Raw genomic sequence first — 12,794 nt, forward strand, 5'->3', positions numbered from 1 at the left:
CAAATGACCCTTGATTTCAGCTCAGGTCATGATCTCAGAGTCATGAGACTGAGTCCTGCGTCTGGCTCTGCACAGGGCGTGGAGCCTGCCTAAGATTCTCTCTCCTCTCCCTCTGCCCTTTCCTCAAACGTGCGCGCTCTGTCTTAAAAAAAAAAAAAAAAATTCTTTAGAGAAATATGAGCAAACTCTTTTCTTACCTGCTTTTCCCATGATGTATTTAATTCAAGCTCCCTGTTAAAAAGCCACAGAGATTTCCTATGTAGATGTTGTCCATGTTTGGTGACTAAATTAACCATGTTGTGATGAAATTGTTATTTTCTTAAAGAGAAGTATAGTTTCTTGAGGAAGTATTTGGTGGTTAATGATAGGCCCCATGCCATCCTGGAATTCATTGTTCAGAATTATGGTTTAGGCCTTTCAGTTTGTAGCAATGAACCAACCTTCAACACACATTGCAATTTCTCCCCAATTCCACATTTATCCAGGCCCTGATTCACTTAATGAATTATCAGAGTATAAAAAAGAGTGCAAGACTCTGTGTTAGGTCTGCCTACTTTATTATTTTACATAGCTGTCACTTACTGGTCTCTTAGATGCTGGTTCTTTCCATCTAGTTCCTGGGGATATCGGTTAGCAAGTTAATATTTCTTGAAAACAATTTCTTCATTAGTCTTTAGTTTTATCCACTGTCTTTAGATCAAATCTGAGGATTTCAGTCATTATTTCAAGTCCTCTCTACCTCCATCATCAGGCTTATCCATGTCTGTTCAACATCATTTATCCTACCTTGCCATCCCTTGGCCTCAATCTGCAGTAGCTAGTATCCTGTCTTTGTACTGGAACTTTGTGAGAGACAGGTGAGGTGCTGGGCCACATCCTCCAGGGCCTGACCTCCTTCTCCCTTTTGCTCAACATCTAGACTGCCTGAGCACTTCTCTGAGGGCCCTGTATAATGATAGAGGTAATGACGATATCATTTATGACGGTGTACTTACTATGCCAGGCCCTAAGTTATTTTATATGCCTCATCTCTGCTCAAACAATTACAGGATTAGGAAGATATGGGTATTATTAGCTCCATTTTACACATAAGAAAATCAAGGCTCAAGGAATGAAGAGTTTTACACAGTCATACAGCTAACAAATGCTAGGGCCAGGTGTTGGAAGAGATCACTGAGAGGGCATGGAATATATGTTCTGCCCACTACCGCCTGAACCATTTAAAAAATGCAGCCTGAAAGAACAATGTGTTGTTGAGACCATCTGGACTGAACCCACTTAAGACCTTATATAAACTCTTAAGATTTGGTGGGTAGGTATGGAGTTCTACTCATCTTGTGGCCACCCAAGGCAAGTCTCATATGTAAGTTCCTTTGCTTGTTAAACCTGCCACCCGTCAAATCTGAAGTGGTCTGCCTCTTTCTTTGGTCTCTCCTTGTCCTCCGTGTGTGGGGCCAGGTTCATATTTCACCTGGGAAGCTCCTGAGGTTTCAAACCAGCACCAGAATTCATCTAGTTGATAGGACTCGAAAGCTTTGGATCTTAATGGTTATATCTTGCTGGTTCCCACAAGAGACCATGCCCTGTGAGGAATGCAAGGATTTAAAAGATCCAGGGTCTGTGCCACGAATTTGACTTTTCAGTTTGGTAGATCAGAGACACACAGATCACTCTCCAAGGCTTGTGTGAAAAGTACTGGAAAATCAACCTAAGGTAGAGAAGGTATGCGAAGGTGGGGGAAGGGTTCCCAAAGCTATGATAACTTATCTTTGAAGGATAGGTAGCATTTTAATGTGCAGCTGAAACTTTCAAATTTATGTGTAATTTTATTCTGACTTGCATTGTTTCTTTTATTTTTATTGGTCTTAACATTAATTAAAGAAATTTTTTAAGAGAAATGTTCATGTCTTAGACATCTGTATTTCCCAATATCACTCAGTACAATTTGTGATGAATCATCTAAGGTTAAGATTAACTCATGAAAACTATTAGGTCAGGCTTTCTCACAGTTCATTTTACTAAACACCATTCTCTTATATATTCTTACATCAGCCTGTATTTTATCTTCATTACATTCATCAATTTTCACATATGCATTTCATGTATGTTTTCTCTACTAGACTGTAAATCCCACGTAAATTCAAGGACTGTGTGTGTCCCGTATACCACTGAATCCCGGGTACTTGCCACATGTGTACATAGTAGGTGTTCAATAACTTTTGGTTGAATGAATGAAATAGGCATCTCAAGGAACTCTTCCCAAGAGGGCTTCTTCGGCCTAGTGACTTTAGGAAAGGTTGCATATTATGCCGTCCACTTGGATATTCACTGTCACACATCAGCAAATGCAATCGCCAAAAATCTTGCAGTAAAGAAATCTGCTTAAAGTTGATTGTGTAATTTCTTAAATTAAATTGACTGAAGATCCACTTCGCCCCTTTTCCCCTGAGAAACATCTGTTAATATTCCGTGAAATCAGTATTCAGCAGACACTCTTAGGAAAGCCTTCTTTTTTTTTTTTTTTTTTTTTTTTTTTGGAAATCTGGATGCAGCATTTGTCATACAATGTTTGTCACACAATGTTGTTACAACTATAGGTTCCAAGAAATGTACTCTCTTCTTGATCATTTCCCAGCCAGAGGGACTGGGAATTCTAAAATGTGGAAACCAGGATGATACTAACCTAAGATAGCTTCTTTATTTAACAAAGGGGGGTGTTCTGCACTTTTATTTCTCAGCATGTGACAACTGAATGCTTTTATTCAAAATAGCCTGCCTGATTGAGAAGGATTATTTTACTTGTCTGTCTCCAATATTCAGCTATGAATTTCACATTTATTTATAAGGACTGTGGGAGAACTAACTTCACAGCATTCACAGAGTCATAATAATAAGGATGAGAGTTGAAAGCAATGCCTTTGAAGACAGGTTAAATGAACTGAAAAGATTTTATTTAAACATAATCAGTAGTTAAATTATAGACTATATGGGAAGGTGATAAGTATTGTGAGAAGTACAGAGGAGGGAAAGTAGAAAGAATGTACGTGTATAAAGAGAGGTGGGATGCAATCTTAAATAGATTGGTCATGATGGACCTCACTGAGAAGATGATAATTGAGCAGAGATTTGAAGCCCTTGAGAGAGTTAACCATGTGGACCTCTGGAGAAAGAACATGTTGGCTGGAAGGAATAGTTAAAGTCTCTACATCAAAAGTGTGTTTGTTGAGTAAAAAGGTCAATGTGGCTGGGCACTGGGGCTCTGGGGACTGATCCTATAGGGCCTTTTGACCATGATAAAGACTTTGGTTTTCATTTGAAATGAAATTGGGAGCCATTGGAGGATTTTGAGCAGAGGGCTGTTATGTCTGAGTTATGTTTTAAAAGGACCACTGTGGCTAGGAGGGTGAGAATGGCAGCGGGCTAATGAGCTAGGGGGTGATCACGACTATATATAATGCAGGCAAGCAAAGAACAGGGCTCAGACCAAAGAGTAACCATGGAGGCAGTGACAATGGATTAGATGCGGGGTATTTGTTCTGAACACAGAGCAACAGGGTTATCAGGAAGTGTGTATGAGAAAGGGGAAGTCAAGGATGACTCTAAGACCTATCAACCTCATTTAGTCTTTATACCAGGTAGGCTATATTATCAACCCTATTTTAAGGACGAGGACGTTGAAGCCTACAGAAATATTAACTTTATGTGATCTAGCTAGTAAATAGCAGAACTGGGATTGGAACCCAGGGTTTTCTGAGTCCAAAGGCTGGGCTCCTTTGCCATAATGCTGTTCAGCCTCTGTAGGTATTGAGCTATTACCGTGAACTCTGGCCTTGGGTCTCCAAGAAATTGATTTCAGGTTATGCATTCTGGTTACTTAGTACCTATTTTGAATGGTAGTTTCCATTAACATGTTTCCACACCTTAAACTCTAGTTCATTAGTGACTCTATTCCTGCCACCCAGCACCTTTTTTTCTTAGAGCCTCCTGCTTCTGAAACCTGTTGCCCAACTTTCTTAATCTCCCTGACCACCAAAACATCTATAATTGGCTTGATTTTTCCCTAGGCCTTGGACTCATTTTGAACTTCTGCCCAAAGTTTTCCTTTTCTCATTAGCCAACCCTCACATTCCAGAGCTTTTTTCTAATGTTTGTCATCTTAGACCAACTTTAGAGTAACTGACTCAGCCACTTAAAACCATATGATTTGCCATGAGGAGGAAGGGAGCATGTTATAGGGACAGCTGTACAAAGACATTCGTGAGGTCTCCATATTTTTCTCGGTCATGGTGGGAGAGAAAGGCGTGGTAACAGCAATCAGAGTGGAGGCTTCCAGGCAGGACAGATTCTGATCTATTGGCCAGTGACACCTGGCCTCAAGGAAATCTGCAGTTTTACCTTCCTCAACCTGAGCAACTGAGTATCTTCTTATATCTCCCTTTGTAGCTTCAAGTAAACTTATGAGGAGGTAATGGTTTTACCTCAGCAACCAGCATTGAAATTCCTCCTACAGAGGAAACTCCATATTAGGGAATAGGTTTTGATATGTGGTTAGGGCAGAAGATGAGTTCCCCAGTGGCTGGGGTGTCAACTGGCACCCAGGTATCAGAGGAAGGTGAGGCTGCCTAGCACAATGGCGAAAAATTGAAGCTGATGGTTCAGTGGCAGAGGAGATGAAAGGGCACAGCAGAGATGAACAGAGATGGAAAAAAGAGAGGGAAGATAAAGCCATCGGATGGGAGGAAGGCTCTTTAGGTCACAGTGTGACCCTCTCCATACATTACACCACAATCTATAATCACTGCCCCAAACTTCACCTCCAAAAGGCTGATATGAATGAGGGCTGCTGTAGGTTGAAGAGAGTGTTAATTAGTTTTGGGTTAAGGTCATCCTAGTGTAGGATACAAGCAGTGTCAAGGAAATAGAACCCAAGAGACACAGAAGGCAGGAGAGAGCTTTGGGCACCTTGTTCATAATAGCTCATAAGTGAATTCAACTCAAATGTTATCAACAGGGTGAGTGAATAAACAAATTATGGTATATCTATACAATGGAATACTACTTGGCAATAAAAATGAACTACTGAGTTACTGATACATGAAACAACATGAATGAATCTGAAAATGTTTATGCGAATGAAATGAGCCTGGGAAAAAGGAATGCATTTATGTACGATTCCTATTACGTAAAATTTCAGGAAATGAAAACTCATCTAAAGTGACAGAAAACAGAACAATGTTTGCTAAGAACCATTACAATTATCAAATTGTACATTTTAAATATGTGCAGTTTATTCTATGACAATTATATCTCAAAAAGGTGGTTAAAAGAATTTTAAGCCCCTTGAAGACTTAAACCATGACTCTTTAATAGCTCTCTGAAATGCCTAGTAAATTGCCACATACCCTCTGGGGACTAAGTAAATATTTACTGCTAAATTTATGGACTCAATAATAGTTCAGCAGTTTCCCCATGACCATGAGGATTCGGCATTTTCCTGATGTCTAGAGTAGTTCATTTTAAATCAACTAACATTTATTAAGCCTCTCTTATTGAATCAATAAAATATGAGATGTGCTTTTTAAAAAAGTTTTTATTTTAAATTCCAGTTAGCATATAGTGTAATATTAGTTTCAGGTGTACAATTTAGTGATTCAACACTTCCCTACATCACCTGGTGCTCATCACGAGTGCCCTCCTTAATCCCCATCACCTGTTGTACCCATCCCCCCAGTAGCCACCAGTTTGTTCTCTATAGTTAAGAGTCTGTTTCTTGGTTTGCCTCCCTCTCTCCTGATCTTTTTTTTTTTACCTTTGCTTATTTGTTTTGTTTCTTAAATTCCACATATGAGTGACATCATATGGCATTGTCTTTCTCTGACGGACTTATTTCAATTAGCATAATACCCTCTAGCTCTACCCATATCACTGCAAATGGCAAGATTTCATTCTTTTTTTTGGCTAAGTGATATTCAACTGTGTGTATGTGGTGTGTGCGTGTGTATACCACATCTTCCTTATTCATTCATCAACCAATGGACACTTGGGCTGTTTCCAAAAAATTGGCTATTGTAGATAATGCTGTTATTAAGTATCAGGGTGTCTCTATCCCTTTGAATTAGTACTTTTGTATTCTTTGGGTCAATACCTAGTAGTGCAATTGCTGGGTTGTAGGGTAGTTCTATTTTTAACTTTTTGAGGAACCTCCATACTGTGTTCCAGAGTGGCTGCACCAGTTTTCATTCCCACCAAAAGTGCAAGAGGTTCCGCTTTCTCCACATCCTTGCCAACACCTGTTGTTTCTTGTGTTGTTGATTTTAGCCATTCTGACAGGTGTGAGGTGATGAGGCGTGCTTTTGATGAATTTATAATCAGGCAGATTTTAACTTATCCATGGACACAGGTTCTTCCTATTTAAAAACAAAATTCAGTAAACTCTATCAAAATTAAGTAATTCCGTAAAAAATGTAGTCAGACGAGTTTTGCGTCACACAAGTTAAACATTTGACTGACTTTTATTTTCCCAGGAATTTTAATATTGTGTGATAGTCAGGGAGGATTTCCACCTGTTTCTTGTCACTAATAACAAAAGTATTTACCACTAATTAAGCACAGATAATACTTAATGCACCAGGGACTTTATAGAATTACCGTATTTAATCCTACAGCAGCATTGCGGGAAAGAATTAGCTATTTAAGCATTCTTCTTAAATGGATGGGAAATGAAGACTCAGAGAAATTAATGATTATACCAAGGCCATACAAGCAAAGCAGTGGAAGTGAGATTTGAATACAAATCTGATTTCAAAGCACAAATTTTATCTTTGCAGCCCCCAGTCTCTAGGATTGTCCTTGCAGGAATGTTGTGGACTTAGTAATAATAATGCTAACTATTGTTACACCCAGATGCAAATTCTCTATGTTTTTAAGGGAACATGGAACAAAGAAGGTTAAAAACAATACTGTGTTTCTTCATGACAAAGCGAGAAGCTACTGCAACCACACACACACACACAGGCCTATAATTAAAAGCTTTTAGCATTAAATAACACTTCTGTCCTTTCAAGCATTTTCTTATAGAAGCATATATTCTTAACTCTCTTCAAAATATATTTTATGTCCAGGTTACTAAATAAAGTGCCTTGTATTGCTGAAGCTTTTTCCGGTTCTTATCTAAGGTTCCAAAAGATTTGGATATTCCCCGTGTGACCTAGAAATTTCCCTACAGGCAAATTTGAGGCATCTGGTCTAATTATATGGGAAGTTCCTCTAGTGTGGCATTTCTCAGATATTTGCATTCCTTGACTTTCTCCTCTCTTTCTCTTCTACTTTAAATGTTCCACGTGGTGACAAACTCAGTTTTCTTAATCACACGGATAACAAACAAAAGCCAGCTGCTTCCGGGAGGAACAGTACAAGGAGCTGCCCAGGGCTCATCATAACAGGTTTCCTTGTTATTACAGCAGATCTTAAAGACTGAGAGAAAGTGAAGAGCAAACATGAGGTGGGAGCCTAGCAGCCCCAGCTGTAAAATGTTAGTGTGTTGTTATATTTGTCTCCCAACTTTTCATTTTAAAATTCATTACTTATACTGTAAAATGTTAGTGTGTTGTTATATTTGTCTCCCAACTTTTCATTTTAAAATTCATTACTTATACTGTAAAATGTTAGTGTGTTGTTATATTTGTCTCCCAACTTTTCATTTTAAAATTCATTACTTATACTGTAAAATGTTAGTGTGTTGTTATATTTGTCTCCCAACTTTTCATTTTAAAATTCATTACTTATACTGTAAAATGTTAGTGTGTTGTTATATTTGTCTCCCAACTTTTCATTTTAAAATTCATTACTTATACTGTAAAATGTTAGTGTGTTGTTATATTTGTCTCCCAACTTTTCATTTTAAAATTCATTACTTATACTGTAAAATGTTAGTGTGTTGTTATATTTGTCTCCCAACTTTTCATTTTAAAATTCATTACTTATACTGTAAAATGTTAGTGTGTTGTTATATTTGTCTCCCAACTTTTCATTTTAAAATTCATTACTTATACTGTAAAATGTTAGTGTGTTGTTATATTTGTCTCCCAACTTTTCATTTTAAAATTCATTACTTATACTGTAAAATGTTAGTGTGTTGTTATATTTGTCTCCCAACTTTTCATTTTAAAATTCATTACTTATACTGTAAAATGTTAGTGTGTTGTTATATTTGTCTCCCAACTTTTCATTTTAAAATTCATTACTTATACTGTAAAATGTTAGTGTGTTGTTATATTTGTCTCCCAACTTTTTCATTTTAAAATTCATTACTTATACTGTAAAATGTTAGTGTGTTGTTATATTTGTCTCCCAACTTTTCATTTTAAAATTCATTACTTATACTGTAGTTAAATGTTGCAGCTACATCTGTACCCTTACTGATGCAAGCCACCACTTCTCTTCACAGAAGTAACAACTGTGCTTAGATTGGTGATTCCTCTTTCCATCCATATTTTCCCCATTCACCACACCTGTGTGTTTTCACCAATATATATTAGTGATTTAGATGGTTGTGTTTTCACCAATGTACATTAGTGATTTGGATGGTTGTAGTGTTTACCATAACAGAAGGCATATTGTGTAACTCGCTTCCCCCCCCCCCGACTCAATATTGTTTTACAGATTTATTTACACATATTCATGGGGCTGTATTTAGTTTTACCTACTTAACAGCTTGCCATTACATTCATATACCTTAGATTTTTAATACGTCTTCTGTTTATAGGCAGTAAAGTTAAGTGCAATATTTTGCTGTTAAAAAGAAAGCTTCAGTGAAGTTCCTTGTACACATTCCCTTATGCATATACGTTAGATTTCCTCTAGTGTATAGATAAGAATCTAGCTAGAGATGGAGATTATGGTTTGTAAAATGAGTATCTTTAGGGGCACCCGGGTGGCACAGTCGTTAAGCGTCTGCCTTCGGCTCAGGACGTGATCCCGGCGTTCTGGGATCGAGCCCCGCATCAGGCTCCTCCACTAGGAGCCTGCTTCTTCCTCTCCCACTCCCCCTGCTTGTGTTCCCTCTCTCCCTGGCTGTCTCCGTCAAATAAATAAATAAAATCTTTGAAAAATAAAAAATAAATAAAATAAAATGAGCATCTTTATTTGAAACATCCCCCCCAGCTTTATTGAGATACAATTAACTTAGAACATTGTGTAAGTTTCAGGCGTACAACGCGTTGATTCAATACACTTGTATATCGCAAAATGATTACCACGGTGCTGGAGGAGATCTTTGGGAGGACATGACCACCGCTTGACCAGGCGATAGGTGGTTCCTCAGCCGGCCCCGGTTCTTGGGACGCAGGTTCCGCCCACCGCAGCCGCAGCTGTTTTCAAAGAGAAAGCCTTGAGAGAGCAAGTTGTTGAGTCTATCTGGGCGTATACAGGACTGGACACCGTGAAGGCTCTATATAAACTTTTAAGATGCTGGCCAGCAGGTGGGAAGGTCTACTCGTCTTGCTGCCGCCCAAGACAAGTCTCACAGGTGAGTTCCGTTGCTTGTTAGACCTGCCACCCGCCAATCTGGAGTGGCTGCCTCTTTCTCTGGTCTCTCTTTGCCCTCTGTGTTCGGGGCCAGTTTCAGATTTCACCCAGAGAGCTCCTGAGGTTTCACTCCAACACACTGAGCTGTTAGCTAACACTTCCATCACGCTGCGTGTTGACCATTTCTTTTTTGTGGTAAGAGCATTTAAGATCTATTTTCATAACAACTTTTGAATGAGTGGAAAAACAAGACATAGAGTCCATATACAGTGGAATATTATTCAGCCACGGGAAAGAAGGAAATCCAGTCACTTGTAACAACATGGATGGATCTTGAGGGAGTTATGCTAAGTGAAATGTCCGAGACTGACACTGTATGATACCACTTATACGTGGAATCTAGAAAAGTCGAACTCACAGAAAGAGTTGAGTGGTGATTACCAGGGGCCGGAAAAGGGAAATTGAGAGATGTTGGTCAAATGTATAGACTTCCAGTTAGAAGCTGAGTAAGTTCTGGGGATCTGATTAAGTTAATAACAGTTATATACTTGAAAGTTGCTCAGCGAGTAAATCTTAAATGTCCACCCTTCGCCTGCTGGGGGTGCACATCTTCAGACCAGCTCCACTGGATGGCCATCCATATGTTGATAGCTTTCTGGAAAGACACGCTGCAACCGGTGGGAGCTTGTCCACTCCCTAGCTTTAAGTGGGAAAAGCTTGCCTTCTGGGCTGAGTGCTTCCAGAAATTCCTTGCTACCATTTGTCAAATTAAATATCCATTTATTTATTTTTGTCTCATTACTTAGAAACCCTTTCCTTATAGTTATTTCTTGGCTCTCACTGTCTAAGATCCCAGGGTGCCTAAGGTTTTAAGCTGTGTGCTTGGGACAAAATGCTGCCTTGTGAGGATTTAAAAAAATGTTTTCAACTGCTCCATGTCTTTGAGAGAAATTATAACTTGAAATGTTCAGAACACTGTCCTATTCAATAATTTGCAGGTAATTATCTTATTTGGCTCTCCCAGCCTCCTGTGTCCCCAAGGCATGCCAGTTTAATGCCAGGGAGAGGACACAGAAAGGAGGAAAACTGGCTGAGGGGGAGGTGTTTGATTGGGGGTAATTAATGTCGCAATCAACTCGGGTTTCTGATGTGGCTTCTAGTCTGAAAGTGTAATTTGGAAAATGTCTGGCATGAGAGTACTTGACTTCTAAAATTATACTTAATGTAGACTAAACACCAATAAACCTATCAGAGGGGATTTGGTTTCCTGATGTAGGCACAACCTTAGATAAACAAACTGATTGTGATATTTTCAGTACTGTACTCAACTCACTTTTAGAGTCCCCTAGTTCCATTATAATTAATTATTTATTGAAACCCATCTCAACAGCCATAAATGAAAACTTAGGTCTTCCTCAGGGGCCTCCCGAGCTAAATTCTGTTGGTTAATGTCCTGGTGTTATTGGACAATGGGTTGGCCTACAGCTCAAAAAAATTCTCTGAAGTTTAAATGAATCATGAAGACCTTGAAAAGTGATTATCGTTTGTATTAGCTCTAAGCCAAAGTTAGAATCATTTGTTTCTTAGCTACCTAATATATTTCATGGTAAAGCTCTTAGATTATATACTTCAGAGTATTAATATATGGATGAACGCTTGGTGTAATAATTATTGATTAGATTAATGATTAAATCAAAGGTGGCTTGCCTTCACAAAAGACAGACCCCCACCACTGGCCCCCTCTGTACTTTCAATGTATGCAATAAACTATGCTGCAAAGGAGGTTTTGATCAGGAGATCACTATCAAGTGATTCAAACCTCAAATTTTGCTAACTTTATCTTAGCATCATATACTCTGCAAGCCACAGCAGAGTGCTCTGGGACCTTGCTACTGAAAGTGTGGTCGGGTTGACCAGCAACTCTGGCATCACCTAGGAGCTGGTGCAGGCCACTGCAGACCTGCTGAATTAGGATCTGTATTTTATTTTATTTTATTTTATTTTATTTTATTTTATTTTATTTTATTTTTTTAAAGATTTTTTATTTTTATTTATTTGACAGAGAGAGACAGCCAGCGAGAGAGGGAACACAAGCAGGGGGAGTGGGAGAGGGAGAAGCAGTCTCCTAGCGGAGGAGCCTGATGTGGGGCTCGATCCCAAAATGCCGGGATCACACCCTGAGCCGAAGGCAGACGCTTAACGACTGAGCCACCCAGGCGCCCCAGGATCTGTATTTTAAACAAGATTCCTAGGTGACTTGTATGCACTTTCGAGTCTGAGAGATAGTGTGTCCAATGGCAAATTGTCAGGGCTGTGAGAGCATGGACGTCTCTCTCCCTCCCCAGGTAGAAACCAAGGCCCAGGGGCTTATGACATTTACTCAGTTACTAATAAGCTTGTAGCTGTTGAGATATACAATCAGGTCAGGTCCGTCCTGTGTGTTGCTGACATTTTTTTTAGTTGTTTGCCCAGTAGATCATTCCTCTCCCCCTGTAAGAGCCTCAGCACTGCCTCCTTTGGGGGAGGCACCATCTGCACTGCTAGTTAAAGGAGACTTCATCTTGCCTTCCACCCTGTCTCCTCCCCCAGGGATGTGACTTAAGATGGGTCAATCAGCTTCTGTCACTAGAGCTTGCAATCTTCATTTGAGACACACAGGGATGCAGGGTGCTTGGTGGAGAATCATCTTGTGGCTGCAGTGCAGAGAAAGACCTAGAAGCTCCCTCCTGCTGCTCCAGGCCCCAGGAGATGAGTTGGTTCTTGTCATGGTAGAATTGTTCAGCACTTCCTTCTGTTCCATTCCTTAGACATAATCAATGTACACAATTTTTAATATAAAAACATATACTCTTTTCAGAATTTCCAGGCATAAACCATTGTATGTGTCTTCTTAACTTATGCAAATTGCATCATCCCACAGACACTGCTCTGCATCTTGTTTGTTCACTTTGTATAGGTTATATCCCTTGTTGAGAGCCTTTGGGTCCAGCTGAATTTAAGAGTTTGGAATCTTTTGGAATTTATTTTATTTCAAACTTTTTTTTTAAAGATTTTATTTCTTTATTTGAGAGCGAGACAGAGACAGAGCATAAGCAGGGGGGAGGGGCAGAGGGAGAGGGAGAAGCAGACTCCCCGATGAGCAGGGAGCCTGACTCCCAGGATCCTGAGATCATGACCTGAGCCAAAGGCAGATGCTTAACTGACTGAGTCACCCAGGCGCCCCTTTTTTGGATTTTAGGGTAATGATATAGTATGTACACCAAATATCA

Source organism: Ailuropoda melanoleuca, chromosome 15, assembly GCF_002007445.2.
Source record: "Ailuropoda melanoleuca isolate Jingjing chromosome 15, ASM200744v2, whole genome shotgun sequence".
In the NCBI taxonomy this organism is placed as follows: domain Eukaryota; kingdom Metazoa; phylum Chordata; class Mammalia; order Carnivora; family Ursidae; genus Ailuropoda; species Ailuropoda melanoleuca.